The sequence below is a fragment of the Heloderma suspectum genome, chromosome 3 (assembly GCF_057233095.1).
Source record: "Heloderma suspectum isolate Gila_16-S chromosome 3, 16-S_ref, whole genome shotgun sequence".
Taxonomy (NCBI): domain Eukaryota; kingdom Metazoa; phylum Chordata; class Lepidosauria; order Squamata; family Helodermatidae; genus Heloderma; species Heloderma suspectum.
The window spans coordinates 52,797,988-52,822,991 of NC_139460.1; positions in this window are offsets into that span (position 1 = coordinate 52,797,988).

Below are 25,004 nucleotides of genomic sequence, written 5' to 3' on the forward strand. Positions count from 1 at the left end.
CACCTCCCCCCAGGAGTAGATGTTCCTGCTGCCATTCCTGCTGCCATTTTTACTGCTGTACCTGTGTCTTCCAAGGTACAGGGAGAGTTCTGCTGTGCACTCCGGCGTGCATCCTGCGAGGCCAAGGAGCGCAGAGGTGCTGCCTCTGCATGTCATGCATTATATTCCTGTAGGAGACAGCAGAGGGTGGCCTCAGATTGACTGATAGGCTGGGAAGCCAGCAAGAGATGTCAGAAACAAACAGCTCCCCACCTCCTTCTCGCCCTCCTCCCAGGTAAAGCGTAAATCCCAGCCAAGCCCCACTTCCCTTATCCTTCCGAATACAGAATATTTCTGGCATAATGAGTGACTGACAAACAAAGCAAACCTGTTGTGTCTGGGGGCAGAGATGATAATCTCAAAAACTACAATTTCCATCATCCTTAACCAGTGGCCATGCTGGCTGTGGCTGATGGAATTTGTAGTCCAAAACTTCTGAATGGTGCCAGTTTGGAGAAGTCTGGTTTATAGCATGGTGACATGATACTTTTTTTTTTTTTTTTTAAGGGTTGGGGTGGGGGAGTTTTTGTCCAGCACAAACAGGATGGATTGTTTCTTATGCAGATTGGACTTAAATAAAGAAAAGGTATGATGGATCACTGGACAGACAGAAGGGGGATGGGAAAGGGAAATGATGACATAATAGCACAAAGGGTGACTTGTCGCATTGTAAAAGGACAGGACAGGGCATGAATTTGTGACTGTCCTGTGGTACTGGAGTAAGAGAATTTCACTGGGAACAAGAAATAGAAGGAAGCCCAGTTTTGGATCTGAGTTGCAGCAGAGAGAGTAGCAGGCATAGGAGTGGTAGCTTTTTCTTCTTTTTCAAATATTGTGCTTGGTGGGTTGGGTAGATTAATCACACCAGAGGGCAGAGCACACCACTGCTTTCTTGTCACTCTGGATGACAAGAGGGGCTGTTAGCTCAGGGACAGAGCACCGGCTTTGCATGTAGAAGGTCAGAGGTTTGATCCCTGGCATCTCCAGGTAGGGCTGGAAAAACTCCTGCTTGAAGCCTTGGAGAGCCGCTGCCAGTTGACAATACTGGGCTAGATGGACCAATGGTCTGTCTCAGTATGAGGCAGCTTCCTATTTTCCTATGTGTAACAGGGAAGCTGGGTATGCATGTTAGATAACTTAGGAAGGGAGACTGACAATGCAGAGGGAGGCTCTGTGAGGTATTGCAAGAAGGAGTGTGATGAGCACTGTAAGTAGGTTCTGGACAGCCCTGCTTGCAGCCTGCCCTGGCCCCAGCCAATGCCAATGAATAGACCCCTGTCTGGAGCTTTTTCCTCTGGGATTCTGGGACTTGCTCTTCCAGAATACCAATGATTGCCCAGAAGGCAGCTTTGTAGCAAATGGTCACGATCTCATCATGTCTGGTGACAAGTGAGCTGTGTTGTGTTGGCTTCTTCAGAGCCTGGTGATCTAGGCCATTCATGTCATATTTATTTATTTATTTATTTGGCCCAGAATAGAGAGCGGAACATGGATCCTGTGGATGTTTTCTGGCTTACTGCAGCAATCTCTTCTATTTGAATGCAACTAGTTAATTTGATTGGCTGCTTGACTGCTCTGGAAGTTGGCGTTCTGGGAAGTTTTTTGGAATACCATTTATTTCCCTGGATGTTACCTTTGTCAGTGCTTCATTTCGGCCTAGTCTTTTGTTGTGTGTCAGTTTGCTAGTGTTTGATGCCTTAAAAACATTTTTTTTATTATTTTGTTTGTTAAAAATGTGCTTTGGATAGAAATGCATTAACAACATTTTGATAATGAATAGATTTCAATTCTAAAATATGTTTTCATGTGCATTTAGTACAGCTCACTCCTTTCTGCGAATCATCATCCTGGAGGAGAAGGCTATATGCTACCCCAGTAATCAGAGGCAGTATGCCTATGAAGTTGCTGGGAAACATGGGTGGAGGGGTGCTGTTGCACTCATGTCCTGCTTGTGGGTCTCCTGTGGGCAGCTGGTTGGCCACTGTGTGAACAGAATGCTTAACTAGGCGGACCTTGGTCTGATCCAGCACAGCTGCTCTTCTTCTTCTTCTTCTTCTTCTTCTTCTTCTTCTTCTTCTTCTTCTTCTTCTTCTCAGTGTCCATCTGTTCTGATCAGAATGTGTTCTGGGAGAAAAGGTGTGTTTGTTTGTTTTTTAAAGTATAATATTGGAAAGGGATTCTGTTCTAAAATATTGTATCTCTAACACATCCCACATTTTTGGCATTAGTTGTATTCATAAAGGGGCTGTTCCATTCCAGCTTTTACACTGTCCCTTCAGTTGTCTAACTAGATTTTGAGCTGCTTGGTGTCAGTGTCTGTCTCTAACCCAGAGGTGAAGAACTTCTTTCTACCCAAGGGCCAAATTCCATTTTGGAGAAGCATTCAGGGGATACATTCCAGTGATGGGTGGGGCCAAAGACAAAAGGGGCTGAGCCAGAGGCAAAGGGGGCAGGGCCAAAAAACCAAAAATATTTAGTTTAAAGCTCTTCCTGCCAGTAACTAAATTTTAGGATCAGCATATCAGCCTTTTAGGATGGGTACAAAAACTGCACAAAGCCTAGGAAATCGCCAAATGTTATGTGGTCAAGGAAAATGGGTTGGGGCCAGAGGAAGGGGGCATGACCATCTCAGGAACCCTGGAGGGCTGGATTAGGACCTCAGGTGAACTGGATTTGGCCCCCAGCCTTGAAGTCCTGCACCCTTATTCTAAACGCTATAAATACCGACACTTGATTCCATCACATGTTGGAAACACTACTATAAAACAAAACTGATAATCTTAGAAGAGAAGACATAGTTCTCACAAGCAACAAATGAGATGATGAGATTCTTCAGGGATCCAGGAAAATGTGGAGAAGTGGTCTAAGCAGAGTATGGTTCTACTGTGACAACTTTAGTATCAAACAAATACTTAAATTCAGGCCTACCAGAATTGTTCACGGCTGCCTGAACAGGCCTGGCTTGTGTAAAGAGTGAGCTTGCGCTCTAAATAAAACCTGGGTCAAAACTGCTCCAGACTGTATGCTAGAACAGGAAAACATGGAATTGGCCTCTAAACATTACAGTAAACTTGTACCTCAGCTATTCCACTTTATAGTATAGGTGGGGCACAGATATTGAAATACTCCCTCATAAAAAGAAAGAAAGATTTCTACACATGGAAAATGGGTTCCTGAGGGAGAAGGTCTGGCTACTCTTTTTCACTGATATATAACCTATGTGCAGGATTTTTTTTTTCTGTATGGAGGATGGTTCAGTCATATGAGCTCCCACTTGCAATATGAAGTAATACTGTCAAGGCACAGAATTCCCACCTCATGCACTGTTTGCGAGAAGTAGGCCTAAAGTGAATAAGCGCTATGAAAAGGATGCTGTGATTTTTAAAGCAACAACACCAGCAGCCTGCATCGCAAGTACAAGATGTCACACCATCTTAGACTGCAGGTATGTCATCAACATCTGGAGGGCAACTTAACTGACATGAGCTTGAAATGAAACAAAGCTACTAATAGGTATGTCAGCCGGGGAAGCTGCAATTCAAACTACCAAGCCAATCATCTGGCAGTAGCGAGTGGAAGAATGATTGACTTGACACAAACAACATTTCACAGCTTCTGAGCCGGGGTAGGTAGAAAGCAGGTAATTACTCTAGTCACCCAAGGGTAGAAAGTGGGAGCAGGTGTTCTGCTGCCAGCACATCTCCGGTTGCAGCTAATTTTGGATACAAATGTAGCTACGAGGGACGAGCCAAAATATATGGGTCAGCTGAGTTTTTGCCATCTCAATTTTGGGGATTATAATTGAGTTTTTGCTTCTCTGGCCATATTCTTTCTGATGCACTTCCATATTGTTGTAACTAAAAAATAAAATAATCTTAACTTCTTTCTACTGTTGATAACCTCCTTCTGATCCATTTGGAATCATTTGCTTTAAGGCGCTCCTACTGTTGCAACATCAGCTGACAAATCCTTCCGCTGAAAGATTTATTACTCCAACTCACTGAGTGCTGAAATGGATCGGGGAAGGATGCCAGTTTGTTTCACAGAGATCTTTATGGACTGCATAGGTGAGTGTGGGGGATTAGGGTAGGAGAGAGCAGAGTTGTAGGACTAAAAGGAACATTGAAAGGGAGAAGAATTAAGGGATGAGTATTAAGTAAAGCAAAAGAATATATATATATACACACACACACACACACACACACACACATGTTCCAAAGCCATGAGGCTGGATGACTTTATAGCTTTCTATATGATCTTGGCAGCCTTCCCCAACCTAGCATCCTCCAGATGTGTTGGACTGCACCTCCCATAATTATATAATTCCCAGCCAGCATGGCCAATGGTTGGGAATTATGAGAGTTGTAGTGCAGCACATGTGGAGGGCACCAAGGTGGGGTAGGTATAGCATAATGGCTAAGGGTACAATCCTCTTGATTGCACCCTTGCTGCTTGAAGCCTTCCAAGATTCCTGCGCCCTGCCAGGCTGAAGCTGGTAGGGTGGGAGTAGTGATGGAGGCGATCTTCACCTCCCCACCCTGCAGTCTTTGCTTTTCGCTAGATGGGTTTTGCCCATCTAGCAAGGGTGCTTCAGAGGGGGAGGGAAGGAGGCTGGAGGAGGCTCAGGATAAATTATATCCTGGCCTCTCTGGTCTCCTCACCTCCCTGCCTATCACAACATCCCCTTTTTCCCCTCTCCAAGGTTGAGTTTCCAACCTCGGAGGGCAGCTGACATGGTTCTCTCCACACCAGCTGTGAGAAGGTGGGGCAAGGTGCTAGATCTCTGACTCCCCCTTCCGAGGTCGGAGTGCTATCTCCGACCTCAGAGTGGGGAATCCAAACTACTCTATGGTTCCTGGGACGCTTGCCCAGGGACCACAGGATTTCTCTCTCTTAGATTACAAATCTCAGATGGCCTTTGATTTAAATCTCCTCTGCTATGAACTCATTAGTTATCTTTAAGGGAGTGATGCCCTCAGTCCCCCATCTGCAATATGAGGATAATAATACCTGCCTTCTTTACAGGCTTGTTGTAAAGATTACTTTGAACTACTCCAATGCTAACTATTACTTGTTTTAATTAACCAATAGGAGTTTGGGGTGGGGGGAACATCCTTACTGTGCATGGAATCCAAATAGATGTCCAGTTTACCACGTGTTTTAGCATACGTCTGCACCTGGTGGGTGAAAAATCTTTTTTTTGCCACTTGGCAGGGTGTTATAGATAACTAAGCTATCCTAGGGAGAGCTAGCTCATGCCGGAATAGTTTGGTTTTTCCGTATGAGCTAGCTCATGCCGGAATAGTTTGGTTTTTCCGTATGAGCTAGCTCATGCCGGAATAGTTTGGTTTTTCCGTATGAGCTAGCTCATGCCGGAATAGTTTGGTTTTTCCGTATGAGCTGTTACTAAGTGCCCTGTCCAGACATGTCTATAAGTATACACACATTCTGATATACATGCATGTAAGGGAACTTATGAGACCTTGGCAGTACGCAGTAGTGCATCTTTCCAAATACATTGAGGGTATGCGACTTTTTGCCTGGGGTGTATTCGCAGCGATTTCATAATCTATGTGCCTTACTCTAATTGTGAGGCACTAAATTTTAGTGTAACTGATTAGGTCATATTACTGAATCTTATCCTGAGTATATGAGCAGAAATTCATGACCTTTTGATGCAATTGCTTGCTTGGGACTTTTCACCCATCTCAACCAGAGATGCAAGCCCTCCAGGCTTATCTTTACAGAGGGTGCCAGGCTGAACTTCTTAAAGTGATAGCACATAATACTGAGGCAAACCAGAGAATATTTATTTATTTATTTATTTATTTACAATATTTATATACCACTCCACATCAAAAGATTTTGGAGTGGTGAACAACAAAGACAGAAGAATAAAACACCATGTTAAAACAATTAAAACATTTAAAAAGAAATACAAAGGTAGAGGGATGCTTGCTAAAAGTATAGCAAAAAAGAGGGACAGATATATCATGCCATAGGAAGCTGCTCATATTTCTAATCTGATTTCATTTTTAATAGGAACTATAATGTATTGCTATTGCAGGGATAGGCAACCTGGTGCCCTTCAGATATTTTGAACTACAACTCCTGTAAGCCCCAGCCAAGAGTTATGTGATTAGGGGTTATGAGGCTGTAGGCCAAAACATCTAGAAGGCACCAAATTACCCATCCCTGGTATATTGGGATGGATTTCAAATAAATATGCTGTACAGGGAACAGTAATGTTCTATAGCAGCCTTCCCCAACCTGGTCTGTGTCATGGTAGTTGTAATGTCCAACAGATCTAGAGGGCACCAGGTTGGAGAAGACAGTTCTATAGAAATGCTCTTCAGGAAACAGAAAATGCTTTCTTGTGATACATATACATGCAATTTTACAGAATCCATTTTTGTCTTAAACCATTGGATATTTTTCAAGATCAGCCTAAAGCTAAGCCACATGCCTGCTTGTGCTTGAATGTGATCTCACCTACATATGCATAAAAATGGAATAGCTTCTTGAAAATGAATGCAATTCACATGCCTAAAAGGAAGTAAGAAGGATTTCAGTTTCCTGAATACAGGAAGGACTCTCTCCCTCCCCTCCTTCCCTCTCCTTATCATAAATAGCTGGTATATTACAGGAAGGATGCTCTCTCTCTCTTGTGAACTATTTGCTGATTTCTGATCCACAATGCTGCAAAAAGGTAGCATCTTTCCCCTGCCTCTCTTTTTAATTAGTTTAAAACAAATATATTTGCATAGATTAATGAAGCATACTGGATGTTGGTGGGACAACTGAAGCAAATTCAAGGAAACAGAACAAATATGGCAGCAGGTTTTACTTCCTGGGTGGAGGGTTGTAGGTGGTAGAGAGTTTCCCTGCTCACTCAGTAAGAACTGCCGGTACAACGCTTCCTATGCATTGTCCAGCCTCCCCACCCCACGCTTTGACATCCTATGGCTAGACTGCCAAAATCAGCCATCTAGCTGTGAATGCAGGGTGGCTGGAGTGCAGAGGAGAGGGCCCCTCCGCGCTCCTCCAGCCATGTGTTGGATAGGCAGTTGCCTCCTTGTTCAGAGGCAGCTGTCTTGATAGGATTGCTTCATCTGAAATGCATGCATGTAGATTTTAAAAAATACATTTAGAAATTAGTATTTTCTGCAAAAATACATTCAAAATGTGTATTTAAATGCAGATTCTCATGCAGATTTTTTTTAAATGTATCTCACAATCATGTGGAAATGGGACAGCACAGACCTTTGAATGAACACATGGAAAACTGACACGCACCAGACCAGAGACAGACTAATATCTCTGTCCCTCATAGGCTTGTGTGTGAGAAGTGTTCAGAAACTTCAGTTCGCCCAATATTATCTGGAGTCAATTTTGGAGAAAATGGGACTCTGTTATCACAACAGCATTAGCTTCCAGTCCATTTCTGGATACAGTTCAAAGTGAAAGCCCTAAACAGTTGATTTTATTTATTTATTTATTTATTTATTTATTTATTTATTAAATTTCTTAATCACCTATCTGGCCGGTCACCCAGCCATTCTGGGCGATGTACAACAGTACAATTTAAAACAGCACAATTTAACATTAAACATTAAAAATACCCTAACCCACCCCTAATGCCTGCCTGAATTAGGGATGTTAGAGAATTCCACCACAGACTCCAGTGATTCTTTAGTATCCGGCCCCCCGGAGTCCATGGCGGAACAGGGCAATCGCCCCCGCCACCCCACGGAATCCCCCCAGGACAAGGCCTGCCTGGCGGTGGCAGCAGCTCTGGTGGCAGTGGCTTCGGTGGCAGGGGCTCCGGGTCATCTTCCGGCCACTGCCAGCCCGCCGGGCTGTGGCCGCAAATGGCGGCTGCTACGCTGGCCGGCATTTGTGTCCCTGCCAAACCGTGATAGGCTACATAGATACTCACGTAGCCTATCACGGCTTGGCAGGGACGCAAATGGCGGCCGCTACTCCATTTGCACTCCTGCTCTTTGCCATGATAGGCTACATAAGTATCTACGTAGCCTATCACAGCAAAAGACAGGGACGCAAATGGTTAGGGATGGCAGAGAATTCCTCCACTGATCTTGGGGAGGCCAAATGGCAGTGCATTCAGCCCCCCGAAATCTGTGGTGGAATGGCCTGCCACCCCCCCACTGCCCCCGCGGATCCCCCCAGGACGAGACTTACCTGGGGCGGATCTTTCAGGTGGCGGCGGCTGTGGCAGCTGCGGCGGCTGGTCTTCCAACCGGCCGCCGCCACCACCATTTGCAGTTGTTGTTTTTTTTAACACAGATGTGATAGGAACTAAAAACTTACGTAGCCTAAAACGACTGGGTTAAAAAAAAAAAGGCGTACTCAAATGGCGGCAGCTATGGCCACTGCCATTTGCGTTCCTTATTTTGGGCCGTCTTAGTCTATGTAAATAATTATGTAGACTAAGACGGCGAAAATAAGGGGAACGCAAATAGCGTCTGCGACACTTGTTGCGTTCCCCTTATTTTCGCCGTCATAGTCTACGTAAATATTTACGTAGATTAAGATGGCCAAAAAGAAGAAACGCAAATGGTGGCAGCCGTAGCTGCCGCCATTTGCATACGCGTGTTTTTGGTTTTTTTTACCCAGAGCCCTCCGTGGCCGGAAATCCAGCTGCGGACGGGTCTGACCTGGCCGGGCCTGGCCGGCTGCTCCGCTGAGCTGCAGCGGAGCACAGCCGGCTGCGGAGGATTCCAGGGGGGAGGAACGGAGCGCCTCCCCCCCATCCAGGATTCTGGGGGGAGGAACGGAACGCCTCCCCCCCTACCATCAGCATAATCCGTGAAAGGTAAGTGATTTTCATACATTTTATTTATTTATTTATTTATTTATTTATTTCTATACTGCCCAATAGCCGAAGCTCTCTGGGCGGTTCACAAAAACTAAAACCAAACAACACACAATAAAACAATTTAAAATATATAGAACATTAAAACCACAATACATTTGTACATCCCTACAAATGGTGTAGCGGCTGCCATTTGCGTCCCTGCCAAGCCGTGATAGGCTACGTAGATACTTACATAGCCTATCGGTGGTTCTGCAGCCTCGCCGTGGAGCGGAGCAAGCCATGCAAAATTCCGGGGGGAGGGATGGATCGCCTCCCCCCCACCACGGATGTCCCTGAGCGGAGCAAGGTAAGGGATTCGTACATCCCTACAGCCAAGTCTTCAGTGTGTGGAGGAAGCTCATTAAAGAGGGGTCATGGTGGAGTTCCCTAGGGAGGGAGTTCCACAGAGTGGTGGCCACCACAGAGAAGGCCCTCTCCCTCGTCCTCACCAGCCTAGCTGTTCTGGCTGATGGGACAGAGAGAAGGCCATCCGAGGCTGATCTTGTTGAGCGGCCTGTCTGGTGTGGCTGGAGGTGCTCCTTGAGATAGTTGAAAGCCCTGAACAGCTCAGTATTAAGATATGTGAAGGACAGCCTCTTCCCATATGAACCTACTTGCTTCTTTAGATCTACGTCCCAACTTGAGGGGAAAAGATGGCACAACTACTAGTGCTGGTGCTTGCAATGGCAGCCAGATACAAGTGAAAGATGGAAAAAGAAAGATCCTCCTGCTGCTGCATCTGGTAAGCCCTCATCTCCCTGAAGGTCAATGGAAATTCTTCTCTCCTCCCCGTCCCCACAAACCTCTGAAATTGCTGCAATGTCAACTTCCCATTTACCACCTAAGAATAGCTTTGCAAATCTGAAGTGGCCATTCAAACCCACCACTAAAATAGAAAATAAAGACATCATCAGAGCTCATCTCCATAAAAGATAATCCTTATTTGCAATGTAATGTTGAATATGTCAAAGAGTGAGCCTTTTACTCCCTCCCACTAAGTATTCTTCCCCTTCACATATAACCTGAACTATGAAATGTTGCCCCTACTTGGTGGTTTTATCTGGTTTCTGTTTTATCTGGCCATGGAGTGGGTTGATTAAAAATCGAAGGAGGAAGGAAACACGTTTCTCAGTAAAGAACTTTTTCCTTTTCTCATAGCATTATTATGGACAGTCTCCACTGGGATTTTTCTTGACCTCTCAGTCGCAACCGGGTACTGTAGGCTTTTAGGCACTGCACAATACTTATGCAGTCAGTCAGCTCAGTTGGTCATCTAAAGCCTTTTGAGTGTCGAGCAGTGCGCACTGTTTTTAAAAGTTTTATTCCCAATCTTATTTTTATGAAAGGTTAAAGAGTATGGATGATAAAGTTGGATTAACCAGATGCTTTGGTGAATATAACAGTACATGCACAGCATCCTCTTTCTTTCCCCCCTTTCTATCTGTGAGCACACACAATTATGAGATAATCTTTATAAACTACAGCTCTTTGGTGCATTTTTTTTTTTTAAGACTCAAGATGAGATAGCTGAGGGAAAAGAAACAGAGTCAGGGTAGAACAATCTCAATACTACAGGGAAAACAAAGGACAAGAAATCAAGACAGGAGGAATGTCTGCTACCTAGCTGGATTAGGACACTATAGGAAAAGATTAGCATATTGTTTTGTGTTGCTTATTTTATATGAACTACACAAAGCTAAGCTATGGTAGATTTTCTAATGTTTCCTTTTGGGTAAAAGATTGATTAACTGTTGGAAGAGGTGATCAAATATTGTGGAGAATTCATTCTCACTTTGAGTGCTTCCAGATGCCAACAAAGCCTTTTTTCTAGGGATGGATGAATGAGTGATGTTCAAGCATGCCAAGACTCTCCAAACATCAGTGCCTGCTTCTCTCACCTTGAGTTGCACTCGCATTTTCACTCACTGTTTGTTTGGGGTGAATGGGAAAACTGCACAAAACAAACAGTGATTGAACATGGAAACTGTGCAAACTATTCTAAAATTCACACACATTTTTCCAAAAATGTGCAAATTTTCCCCATAGACTAAAGCATAGGTGATTTAAAATGTGTATGCATTTTGAGAAACTTGTGCATTTTAAGCAAGTTACATATTTTCCCAGTACACATTTGGCGAATGTGAAAGCATGTTCGGGAATTTGCAAACATTTTTGGAGAAAATGTGCTCCCGCTTGCATTTGGGATTGCAAATGGGGCATTTTCAAGTGATCTGCAAACTGAAACAAAATTTTCATCCATTCCTACCCTTCCCCCCTTTCCTTTTTGTGAGTACTATACTGTGGCAAGTGCACCTTATCTTACATTATCCTAGGGGTAGAAAATGTGGCTCATAGGCCACATGCAGCCCACCATGGCGATTTGTGTGGCCTCTAGGGATGTAAGAAAGTCACTTACCTTTCTGCGGATTATGTTCATGGTGTGGGGGGGACGCGTTCCATCCCTCCTCCTGGAATCCTCAACGGGGGGAGAGGCAATCCGTTCCTCCCCCCCAGAATCCTCGACGGCTGGCTGTGCTCCGCAGTGGCTCCACGGAGCAGCCAGCCAGGCCTAGGCCAGAGCCGTCCGCAGCCGGATTTCTGGCCACGGAGGGCTCTGGGTAAAAAACAAAACCGTGTATGCAAATGGCAGCCACTTGCGTTCCTTATTTTTCGCCATCTTAGTCTATGTAAATATTTACACAGACTATTATGGCGAAAATAAAGGGGAACGCAAATAGCGTAGTGGGTGCTATTTGCGTCCCTTTTTGATTCGCCATTTTAGCCTATGTAAATATTTACGTAGGCTAAAACAGTGAATCAAAAAGGGACGCTAATAGCACCCGCTACGCTATTTGCGTTCCCCTTATTTTTGCCGTCTTAGTCTACGTAAATATTTGCATAGAGTAAGATGGTGAAAAATAAGGAATGCAAATGGCGGCGGCTGTAGCCGCCGCCATTTGCGTACGTGTGTTTTTTTTAACCAGCTGTGATAGGCTACATAAATCTTTACGTAGCCTATCACGTCTATGTTAAAATAAAAAAAAAACCCACCTCCAGACTGCAAATGGTGGCAGCAGCAGCCGGTCGGAAGACCAGCCGCTGGAGCTGCCGCCACTGAAGCCGCCACCGGAGCCGCCGCCGGAGCCGCCGCTGCCTGGAACATCTGCCCCAGGTAAGTCTCATCCCAGGGGGGATCCACGGGGGAGGGGCAGGCTGTTCCGCCACAGATTTGGGAGGGCCAAATGCACTGGCATTCGGCCTCACTGAGATCCGTGGCAGAATTCTCTGACATCCCTAGTGGCCTCCCAGGAACCCAGTTCCTGCCACAACCCAAATTCCAGTGATTCATTTCATTACTATTGATATGTAGAATGAATGTCTTCTGACATGGTAGTGTCTGAGTAAAGCTTTTTGTCAATTTAGTCACAAATTAAATCCAAAGTAAGAGAGAATGAAACTCTATTGTTTTATTTATTTCTTGTTTAAAATATTTATGTACTGTCTTTCGTTAAGAAATTCCAGGGCAGTATTGTATACGGTATTTCTCAAAAACAATCAGATTTCAGATAAAATCCCCATAAAACAGAACATTTAACAAAGCTAGGCATTAAAATCAGCAAATAAATGAATATGGCTTCAACAGGCATCAAAAACACCAACAGGGTTGGCACCTGTTATACTCTAGTTCACACTACAGTCTCAATATTACAGGCAAACAGTGTCTATATTACATGTATGTACACTACAGTACATATGCAACCCCTGTGCCTTGGGACAGTTTTGCTTCTATTTGACTGTGCACAAAGGGCACAAAAGAGGCTGAGAGAGCCATCCATGGTCCCGAGATGGTGTCTCAGGGGCCTCTGGATGCTGCCCTCCCAAGGCCATATATAGAACTATGACTTCAGGGGAGAATCTGAGCAGGGGTTTTCACACCCCCACCCCACCCATTCACCCATCGCACATCCCTCCCACTGTGGAAAGCTCCATGGCAGCTCCTCTCCCAAGGTCAGATGGAAGTACAGATCTGCCTCTGTGCTATACCTGGCCCACTTGCCCTCTTGCTCTTATCCAGGCATGCCATAGTCTCTTGCTGCCTGGGCCACTTAAAGCATGCACATGCCACAGGTTAGCCACACATGTTTTAATGCTTGGCTTGTGTCCTTTCAGTTGCTTCTCATATTGAATACATGAGTAGATAAAGTTCTACCTGAGCTGTGTACAATGATTTTCACATTTGTGCAGGACAGAGATACAATGAGTAGTTGAAGACCTCTTGCCTTGGAACAAGTAGGCATTAGTACATAATCAAATCTTTATTTTGCTTATTTAGTTGACTGCTCTCAATTAGGGAGCATACAATTAGGGATGTATAAGAAATTCATTTCAGTTCATTTTTGTACAGACAGTTTTGTTAAAACAGACTCATACACAAACTGGGGTTGAAGTTCATACACGTCTGAGCTTACAATGTAATTTGTGGAAACACCCCCCCATGTGTTCGACAGCATATGTACATTTGACAGATGTGCATGAAAACATGCCTACTGTTGAAAAATGTGCACACATGCACTTCAAACAATGGGAGAAGAATGCATACATTTCATAAATGTGCAAAATGGATGCATACATTTGGGAAAATACACATGGATGTTCATAAAAAAAACAAAAAAACCCACAAAAACAAAGCTTGAGATCTGATACAGATGAGTCAAAGTGAGCTTTGAGATGGAATTTGGAGAACTTCAGTGAACTTCTACTCTCAATACTGAATATGTGGAGAAAAGGATGGTGCTGCTCATAGTGCCTTGTGAGATGCTAACTCTTTACAAGACTACAGCTAAACTCTATTGCATTCTCCCTAGCAAGCAACTTTTCAGCAAATTTATACTGCTGGGATTAATTTCTCCTCTCTCCATTGTTAAGGGAGTGATTAAACAACAGATTCTGAGTTTTGAATGACCCCATGCAGGCATTCTTCTATACATTGAAATGATTTAATTTATATAATCACAAACGGTCCCTTTGTGTCATTCACAGTTGGTCTGGAAAAACCCAGTGCTTGGTCACCCTGTGACTCCAAATTTGGATACCAGAATGACAAACTGAAATGTCTCCTTCTCCTTCTCCGGACTGGCTCCTCAATATTTAATGTCCCTCTTTGTGAAAGTGGCATTGTGACAAATGTGATGTTAGTGACTCAGGACTTGATTTTTTTTTTTTCAATCTTCATTTTTTTGCCAAAATATAGAGAACCATCAGTGACATCATCTTGGTAGCTCAATTAACAATACCCTTCAAGGAATGTTCAGATATATTGGCAGAGTATGAAGCAACATGTAGATTTAGTTGGAACTGCAGATGCATCTGAAAGAATAGACATTTTAACATGCATCTAGGTGTGGTGGTGGGAAGGAAGTATCCCAGGGAAAGGCACGGATGCACCATTTCCAGAAGACATTCCCATGTTCGCTAAACAAAATGAGCCATGTAGATCGCACAGCCTGCACCGGCCTCACGCTAGACCCTGTTAGCCATGTGAACAGGTGGAGGAGGATCAGCATGAACTGAATATCTCTGCACTAGGGTTGTGCACTGACCACAAGATTCTGTTTGGACCCAGTTTGGAAAACAGCCCAATTCAACTCAGGGCAGATTTGGAGGCTGTCCAATTCGACGCAGGGCCAAATTTGAGGCAAGGTATGGGCATCAACAAATAACTATAACTTAATTTACTTTTTAACAGCAATGGATGAAATTTCAAGGGACTCTTCAGAGGGGATGAAGCCTGAATTTTTTTTTAAAGACAAATAGGTTCAGGGGTTTTGTGCTTGGCTCCTTTAAAATTTGATTTCTTTCTCTCTTTTTTTTAAAAGAGGAAATTGGTTGTAATTTTTTATTGTTGCAAAATTAGATTAACTTTGCAAGCATAGTTGCCCCTTCAGTGGAGATAAGACCTGCCAAATTTCCGAAAGATAGTTGCAAGGAGGATTGTTCAAGGGGACTCTTTACAGTTTTAATATGGTTAAAGAAACATTTGGTGATCCCTGTTATTCTTTGGTGGGCAATTTGTATGAAAATAACAGACATTGTAGAGATGCTCCTTAGTAAGAAACCTGCTAAATTACATAAAAATAAGTACAGGGATTTGTGCTCGGTGCCATTACATTTTATTTTGGGGTGGGAAGGAAATGTTAAGGGATTCACTCCCTTTCCTACCCTGTGGTTGTGTGGGCAATGAATGGCATACAACAGTTGCTTGACAACACTAGAGATGGGGAGAAATGGAATTGTGAATCAGGGATGAAGAACTGGTCTGTGGTCAGTGTTTGTGTGTAAATGACAAGTAGTGTAAGATGAAACAGGAATTCAGTCAAGGAAGTGAGGTGATGGTGTAGAGTAGGGGTTCTGGACCAACGTGAGGTGATGGGCTAGATGATTTCAGTGGAAATGGTCACACCTTTCTTTTTGCCACACTCATTTTGCCTTTCTCCATGCTGAGAGAGGCATGGAGTTCCATGAATATCTCAGCATGAAGAAAGGGTCTTGGCGGGTGTTTAGTGTAGGGAGGTCAGAGAATTCCGCCACGGATCTCAGTGAGGCCAATCCGTGGTGGAATGAAGCCCCCCACCCTGCGAAAGGTGCCGTTCGCTTCTTCATTATAGCCATGATAGGCTACGTAAGTGTTTACGTAGCCTATCATGGCAAAAAAAAAGGGAACGCAAATGGCAGCGGCTACGGCAGCCACCATTTGCATTCCCTTTTTTTTTTTGCCGTGATAGACTATGTAAATATTTACATAGTAAATATGTTTACTATGTAAATATGTAATTTTTAGCCGGGGTGGTTAGCCGTGAAAGGCTACATAAATTCTTACGTAGCCTATCACGGCTGCAAGGATGGTAATGACGGCAGCGGCAGCAGCGCAGCCGGCCAGGAGACCAGCTGCTGCCGCCGCCACTGCTGCAGCCACCGGAGCCACCGCTGCTGGAGCTGCCGCCGCCGCCGCATCTGCCGCATCTGCCCCAGGTAAGTTCTGTCCTGGGGGATTTCGTGGGGGGCGGGGGGCATTCCGCCATGGATTCTGGGGGGCTGGATTCTTGTCCCAATGTCGGCAGGGATGAGGGACAGCCAGGCTGGTCATTTTTCCAGGCTGGTCATTTTCCGTAAGCTTAAGAGCCTTATCGAAAATGACCAGCTTGTCCCTTGCCACTGCTGTAGCAGGTGGGGGCAGAGGGAAGAAGGCTGCACCTATCCCCCCCCCACTACAGTGATGGCTGCCAGAGCAAGAAGCTGGGGGCTGGCCGCCGAGGCCCTTCTTCCTTGCGCCAGCCCTTGACAGCCGGTGCGAGGGAGAAGGGCAACAGCGGCACCCCAGCACTCTCACCCTGGCCTCGTCTAGAAAGGGCCAGGGTAAGAGGCTGGGGGCTGGCTACTCAGGCCCTTCTTCCCTGAGCCAGCCCTTGACAGCCAGCATGAGGAAGAGGGGCAGCAGCTCGCGGGCAGGCGGGATGAGCAGGGAAGCTCACCAAGCAGGTTCAGGCCATGCTAGCTGCAGGGAGCAGTTTGTCGAGCTTCCCCTGCCTCGGACGGAGATGGGCTCATCCATCCCTATCTAGAACTGATGGGAGAGCTAGGGATGTATGGAATTTCATTTATGTGTGCAAATCATGTCACATTCAAAACCCTGAAGGTGAAAGTGAACAGGAGAAAACCTGCATTTGAAAAATGCACATTAAAAAAATTATGCAGTTTAAAAACTGCACACTTTTGGAAAAAGGGGGAGCATTTTCATGCTTTACTCTTTGAAGGGAATGTGTGCATTTTGGGTGTGCTTTTTTAATGTGCATTTTTCCCAGTCAAAAATGTGAACTTTCCCCATTCAATCAAAGTAAAAAATGAGCACAGTCAGACATAGGAAACGAGGCAAGCCAAGGTTTGAGGTGGTGTTCAGAGAACCCCGGCCGGCCCATCCCTAGGGACAGCTGACTTGCTGTATTGCTAAGACATAACTCTGGTCAGAAGGTTACAATCATGTTGCCCCTAACCAAGCAAGCTGCCTCTGAAATGGCTGAAGTATGTTGCTTCACCTTGACTGAACCTCTAGAGTCTGGCTAGCGCCAAGAACTTGACATAGATGTTCAACAGCTGCTTTTTTGCATACCTAAGAAGGAAATGTGTCAAGAAAGATTAACACAATGGTTTCCTTTGTCCCTAGGAGCTTTTCTACCAGATATTCTTCCTACCAGTGCTAAGGCCTATTGCAAGAGTTTTTTTTTTTTTTTTTAATGGTGGTGGTGGGTAGGCAGATGGATTTTTGAACTGTTTGCTATATTCTGGATGCAGTCCAGCTGTATGTATTTCACCAGTATAAAGCTAGTTATCTGCAAGCCAGTATAGACCCAGGGCCTGCAGGAGAAGCCACCACCACAGGTGAAGAGGCGTGCCTGCTGCTGCTGCTGCCGCCACCGCCACCACCACCACCACCACCACCAGGCCTTCCCCGCGGACTTCTGCCTGGCATTATTTTTAAGGGTTTCTTTTAGTTCTTGTTTTTTTAATTTCTGGGGGATTCTGTTGTGTTTTTAGGGTTGGGTAGCCTGCCTGATAGGCGGGAGTGAGGGGGCATGTGTCTACCTGATGGAGGCAGTGGGAGGAGTGTTGGGGGCCAGTCTGCCAGAACATACTGAGGCTTGGAGGCAGGTGGAGCGCTAGGGGCAGGCCATGCCAGGTAAGGGGAATAAGGGATAGATGTGTAGTATCTGTCCCCTGATCCAGGCCTGTCCAGAGCCAGAGGATAGCTGGGGGAGGCATGACTCCATCTTCTGGCCTTCATTTGCTGCTCTGCAATGTCAGGTCTGTTACCCAGAAAACCTCCCTCATCCATGACATGATCCTGGACGAGGGTGCAGACCTGGCATGTATTATGGAGACCTGGCTGGCCGAGGCTGCTGCTCCAACTCTTGCGGCCATGTGTCCAGCTAGATTTTCGTATGCACAGCAGCCGAGGGCTGGGGATCAGGGAGGAGTAGTGGCTGTTACCTACTGAGACTCCTTGGTCTTCACCAGACCCCCTCTCCAGGAGACCAAGGTTGCTGAGTGCATGTACTAGAGGTTGGACCCAAAGGGCAGTCTGGGGATTTCGCTCATGTGCCGTCCACCCTGCTGCACGACTGACTCCCTGGCCGAGGTGCTTGAGGTGGGCTCTGATGTGCGTGTACAGTCCCCTAAGTTATTGGTGTTGGGGGACTTCAATGTACATTCAGAGGCCATCCTCACAGGAGCACCTCGGGACTTCATGGAGACCATGGCTTCCTGGGAGCTGCACCATATTCAAACTGGGCCCACCGATGTAGCTGGTCATACACTATACCTTGTGTTTGTTTCTGGAGAAGCGAGGTGTGATCTGGAAGTTGGGGGTATATCCACCACCCCCTTGTCATGGTCAGATCACTATCTGGTGACAAGACTTCTTGGTTCCACAACCCCTCCGCAGGGGTGGAGGACCCATTAAAATGGTCCGCCCCAGGTGTCTTATGGATCCAAATGGATTCCTGAACGCGCTTGGGGATTCTCTGGAGCATGCCAACGGCCACTCAGTCGAGACCCTGGTGGGTGGGTGGAATGTCGCAATCACTGGGGCATTAGATCGGGTGGCTCCGAAATGCCCTCTCCCCCTGAACAGGGCTTGGATTGCACCATGGTTCAATCCGCAGTTATGAGCTCTGAAACAGGAAGTGAGACGGCTAGAGCGCCAGTGGTGGTCTTTGGAGTCTCGCTCCAAAGACTATCAGACACAGGCCAGAGCTGTATCTTCAGCCTATCACGTGGTGGTGAAGGCAGCAAAAAAGGAATATTATGCTGCCTCTATCGCGTCTGCAGAGTGCTGTCCCAGGAGGCTGTTCCAAGTGGTCCGGAGCCTGGTCGGTCCTGTGGCTCCGGAACCACTGGAGCATTCTAAGGCCTCCTGTGATAACTTTGCAGATAAAATTGATCGGATAAGGAGTGTTACTCTGCATGCTGTGGATACAGTTAGTGAGCAAGAGGCGGCCTGTGGCAAACCGGTTTTGTGGGATCGGTTCCAGCTTCTTCCTTCTGATGAAGTGGACAAGGTGCTTTCATCTGTAAGGCCGACCACCTGCTTACTTGATCCTTGCCCATCTTGGCTCATTATGGGCTGCAGAGAGAGACTGGGTAAAGGGATCAGGGCAGTGGTGAACACCTCCCTTGAGGAGGAAGTGATGCCATCAGCCCTCAAGGAGGCAGTGATAAGACCGCTCTTAAAGAAGGCCTCCTTGGATCCCCAAGTTCTGAATAGGGATGGACGAAAGTCACTTACCTGTCCTCGAAGATTTTTGCGGTGGGGGGGAGGCGCTTCGCTGCTCCCCCCACGAAGTTCAGGCCGGGGGGGAGGCTTCCCGCCTCGCCCGGCCGAAATTCAGGCCGGGGAGGAGGCGCCTCGCCTCGCCCGGCTGCGAACTAAAAAGTAAACAAAAAACAAAAAACGCCCCCATGATAGGCTACGTGATGATTAACGTAGCCTATCATGGCTAGATCTGCAAAGTCAACAGTGATAGGCTACGTAAATCATCATGTAGCCTATCACGGGTGAATTTTTTTTAAAAAGGCGCGTACACAAATGGCGGCCCCCATAGGGAGCCGCCATTCGTGTTCCTTATTTGGTCGCTGTAGTCTACGTAAATCTTTACGTAGACTACGGCGAAAATAAGGGCAACGCAAATAGCGTTTGACTTTGCAAATCTAGCTGTGATAGGCTACGTTAATCGTCACGTAGCCTATCACGGGGGCGCTTTTTTCTTTTCTTTTCTTGGAATGGCGGCGGCGGCAGCCGGTCAAAAGACCGGCTGCCGCTCCCGCCCCGGACGAAGACCCGCCAAACCGCCGGCCGGACCCGCCGCCGGGAGGGACATTCGCCAAAGGTAAGTCCCGTCCTGGGGGGGGGTGCGGGGGGCGGGGGGGTGCAGAGAATTTCTCCCCGAAACTTGTTCGGGGGGCCGAACACGTTGGCGCTCGGCCCCCCGAAGTTTCGGGGAGAAATTCTCTGCCAACCCTAGTTCTGAACAACTTTCGCCCACTCTCAAATCTGCCATTTTTGATTGAGCGGGTGGTGGCATGGCAATGCAGTTGAAGGCACACTTGGAAGAAACCAATTATCTAGACCCATTTCAGTCAGGCTTCAGGCTTGGGCATAGGACAGAAACGGCCTTGGTCGCCTTGGTGGATGATATGAGGAGGGCTCTGGATAGGGGTGAATGCTCCTTCCTTGTTCTCCTCGACCTCTCATCAGCTTTTGATACCATTGACCATGGTAACCTCCTGGACCGCCTGGAGGGGTTGGGCATTGGTGATACCGTATTGCGATGGTTCCGGTCCCTCCTCTCTGGCAGGTACCAGAAGGTAGCACTGGGAGAGGAGGTTTCGGACCCATGGCCACTCACTTGTGGGGTGCCACAGGGTTCCATCCTCTCCCTGATGCTATTTAACATCTATGTGAAGCTGCTGGGGGCTGTCATCAGGAGGTTTGGGGTGCGGTGTCATCAGTATGCGGATGACATGCAGCTCTACCTCTCATTCAAATCTTCACCAAGGTTGGCCGTAGAATCCCTGTCCAAATGTCTGGAGGTGGTGAGTGGCTGGATGAGGAGGAATAAGCTGAAGTTGCTAGGGATGTTGGAGAATTTCTCCACGAATTTCTCCACGAATCTCCCCCAAAATTGGTGGAGAAACGGTCCGCCACCGCCCCACCACCCCCCGGCATGGGACCTACCTTGTGCGAATGTCCCTGGCAGCGGTGGCTCCTGGCGGTGGTTCAGCGGTGGTTCGGTGGCAGTTTGGTGGCAGCGGCGGCCGGTCTTCCAACCAGCTGCCGCCGCTGCCGCCATTTCCAAGTAAAACAACAACAACAACAACAAACGTGATAGGCTACGTAAAGATTTACGTAGCCTATCACGGCTAGATTTTCAAAAAACACCGTGATAGGCTACATAAATGTTTACGTAGCCTATCACGGCTGACTTTGGGGGGGGGGGAAGCACGTAAATGTTTACGTGTAGTCTATGTAAACATTTACATAGACTACGGCAAAAATAAGGGCAACACAAATAGCTATTTGCGTTGCCCTTATTTTCGCCGTAGTCTACGTAAATGTTTACGTAGACTACACGTGCCCAAATAAGGAATTTATTTATTGGGCGCCGCCATTTGCGTATGCGCTTTTTTCCCCTCCCCAAAGTCAGCCGTGATAGGCTACGTAAACATTTACGTAGCCTATCATGGCTGACTGCTGGGACGCAAACGGTGGCGGCTACGTCCACCACCATTTGTGCCCCGGCAGGAGAAGAGGTTTCGCGGCCGGAGGGACGGGGCGCCTCCCCCCTGGCCAGAATTTCGGGGGGAGGGACGGAGCTCCTCCCCCTCACCGTGAAGCAAGCTGCGGGATCAGGTAAGGGACTTTCGTCCATCCCTAAGTTGAACCCTGACAAGACCGAGATACTTTTGGTAGGAGACAAGAGGAGGCTGGGGGATGTTGACCTGGTGTTGAATGGGGTACGGCTACCCTTGAAAGACCAGATCCGCAGCCTGGGGGTCATTTTGGACTCCCAGCTGTCCATAGGGATGTACGAAAGTCACTTACCTTTTCGCAGGGGTGATTCGCGGTGGGGGGGAGGTGCTTTGCTTCTCCCCCTGAAGTTCAGGCGAGGAGGGGGAGGCGCCCCGCCTCATCCAGTTGAAATTCAGGCTGGGGAGAAGCGCCCCATCTCCCCGGCCGCGAAAGAAAAAGTGAAAAAAACAAACAAACCCATGATAGGCTATGTAACGATTAACGTAGCCTATCACGGCGAAATTTCCAAAGTCAGCCGTGATAGGCTACATTAATCGTCACGTAGCCTATCACTGGTGACTTTTGGGGGAAAAAAAAGCGCGTACACAAATGGCGGCGGCCCATGGGCACTGCCATTTGCGTTCCTTATTTTGGCACGTCTAGTCTACGTAAAGATTTACGTAGACTACGGCGAAAATAAGGGGAACGCAAATAGCGTTCCCATATTTTCACCGTAGTCTACGTAAATCTTTACGTAGACTAGACGTGCCAAAATAAGGAACGCAAATGGCGGCGCCCATGGGCAGCCACCATTTGCGTACACGCTTTTTTCCCCCCAAAGTCACCCGTGATAGGCTATGTGACTATTTACATAGCCTATCATGGCTGACTTTGGAAATCTAGCCGTGATAGGCTACGTAAATCGTCACGTAGCCTATCACGGGTGTGTGTTTTTTGTTTTTTGTTTACTTTTTTATTTTGTAATGTTGGTGGCGGCAGCCGGTCGGGAGACTGGCCACCGCCCCCGCCCCCAACGAACTGCCGCCGAACCGCCGCTAGGACCCGCCGCCGTGAGGGCCATTCGGCCATGGTAAGTCCCATCCAGGGGGGGCGGGGGGCCGGCGGAGAATTTCCCCAACACTTTCGGGGGGCCGAATGCCTCGGCGCTCGGCCTCCCGAAGATTCGTGGAGAAATTCTCCGCCATCCCTAGTTGTCCATGGAGGCTCAGGTGTCAGCTATGAGCTGGACAGGGCTGTATCAACTCCATCTGATATGGCAGCTGCGCCCCTTCCTTCCGACCATCTGCTCCCATCGGTAGTACATGCCCTGGTCTCCTCTCGTTTAGACTGCAGTAATGTGCTCTATGTGGCGTTACCCTTGAAGACAGTTCGGAAGCTGCAGCTGGTATAGAACGCGGCTGCTCGCCTGATTAAAGGCAGCCGCTGGCAAGATCATATCACTCCAGTGCTGAAGGAGCTGCACTGGTTACCATTTGTTTTCCGGACCAAATTCAAGGTGTTGGTTTTGACCTTTAAAACCCTATATGGTTCCAGCCCAGCCTATCTTAATGAGCGCCTCCAGCAACACCAGACAGGCCACTTAACAAGATCAGCCTCGGATGGCCTTCTCTCTGTCCTATCAGCCAGGACAGCTAGACTGGTGAGGATGAGGGAGAGGGCCTTTTCTGTGGTGGCCCCCACTCTGTGGAACTCCCTCCCTAAGGAACTCTGTCATGCCCCCTCTTTAATGAGCTTCCACCATGCATTAAAAACATGATTGTTCAGGCAGGCATTTGGGGTCGGTTAGGGTATTTTAGAAAATGTTTTTATTGTAGAATTGTATTGTTTTAAACTGTTTTATAATATGTTGTACATCGCCCAGAGTGGTTGAGTGACCAGCCAGATGCGCGATTAATAAATTTAATAATAATAAAATAATAATAAATAAAGTATGTATAATCAGCAGAACAAAGTAGTAAAGCTTTTCCTGAACTCTACTACTTCAGGTTGCAAGTGGTATGGTCCTCGGGTTGATGTGTGAATGTTCCCCATGGGGGAAAGAAAATATTGTCCTGCATATTATGAAAACTAGCCTATCAGGTTGCAACATTGACATCTTCCTGAAATGCTATTTTTCTCCTTTGGTCAGGAATGTGATGTGACTTGTTCTTTGCTGGCAAAGGCAAAAGGTAAGCTTGGGACACTTGCAGAAGCCTTAACACATATCCCTGGTGATACCATGGTGCTAACTTGAAACACTTGCAGTACTTCTGTATGATTGACCCAGTGGGTCATGCAACCTCAGTAAGGCAAAGCAGCTTCTGTTTTCAAGAAGATCACAATCCCTGGAGACTATTCCACAAATGCAGGCGGCTCTCAAAGTTAAGTCCTGCAAACTGGGCTTGGGAGAAGAATGGTGGATCTCATAGTAACCAAGTGGACAACTCTTGGTCAAGCTTAGAAAAAAGTGATATGAATTGATAAACAGTAACTGCAAGACAGAATGCAGATGACTATGCAGATGCTACAGTATCACCCTTAATTGCACTGCTCTTTGCTGCCAAGAAAGAACTTGTTTTCAAGAATAATGTAACTTGATATTATATACTTCACAGAATGAATTTATGCCATAAACAAGACTTCCTATCACTTCTCAGTCTTTTGACTAAGATCAAGTGTCCATAAACCATCCCAGGACCCTCCAGATGTTTTGGACTACAACCTCCATCATCCCTACTCATTGGCCATGCTGCCTGGGTCTGTTGGGAGTTGTAGCCCAAAACACCTGGAGGGGCCCAGGTTGTGGAAGGCTGCCATAAATAGGACAAGTATCTATGTTCCAATTGAAGTTTATCCATAAAATAGGTACTCATCCATGAGCATGATTGTATTTATGTTCAGCAAATGGATATATGTCTCATGCAATATCAGTTTGCACACATAGCCAACACATTTGCAAGTTTATGTTTGGTGTAAATAGTAGGTTAATTATGAATATAAACAGATGTTTCAGAGACAGGGGTTCTGCCTGCTCACATGAAGGATAAAAGTGGGGAGGGGATGTGGGTGTGCCCCCAATGTCAACATCCCTTCCCCCAACATCCCCAATCTATGTTCAGCTGTTAGACCCACAGGGGACTTCTGCATGTGATCACCTGAATCCAAGCATCCACATTATCAGAAACCCTGATAAAGCAGAGTTCCCATTTGTGCAAAGGCTTCTACTTGCATTCCAGTTGACAACAGTAGAATCCCCCTTCAGAACTTCCAGCTAGACATGGGTCATTTGGGGACTTAGGGGAAGAGGATATTAGGAGTAGGGATTGCATGTGTGACCATGTCCCCTCCCTACTTTTAGCCCATTATTCTCTGTTATAGGATTTCATATTACTCTTAGGAATGGACACACTCACATCTGTCTGCGCTGCCACCCATCCATCAAACCCCTACTGGCCAGCCGGCCCTGTTCTCTGCACCACATGAGCTACCACATGGTCCACAGGCACTCGTTGAGTGCCTGGCAGCTCCCGTCCCCTCAGCGAGCCGCCGTTTCTTCACAATATGGCAGCTTGGGTTATTCTGTAAATGTAATGTTGCATAAATGGCAGCCATAAAGGGGAGAATTATGCAACATTACAGGCGTAAACAGACCATTTACACCTGTAATGTTCCGTAAATCGCCCCTTCATGGCTGCCATTTACGTAACATTACATTGACAGAAAAACGTGAGCTGCCTTTTTTTT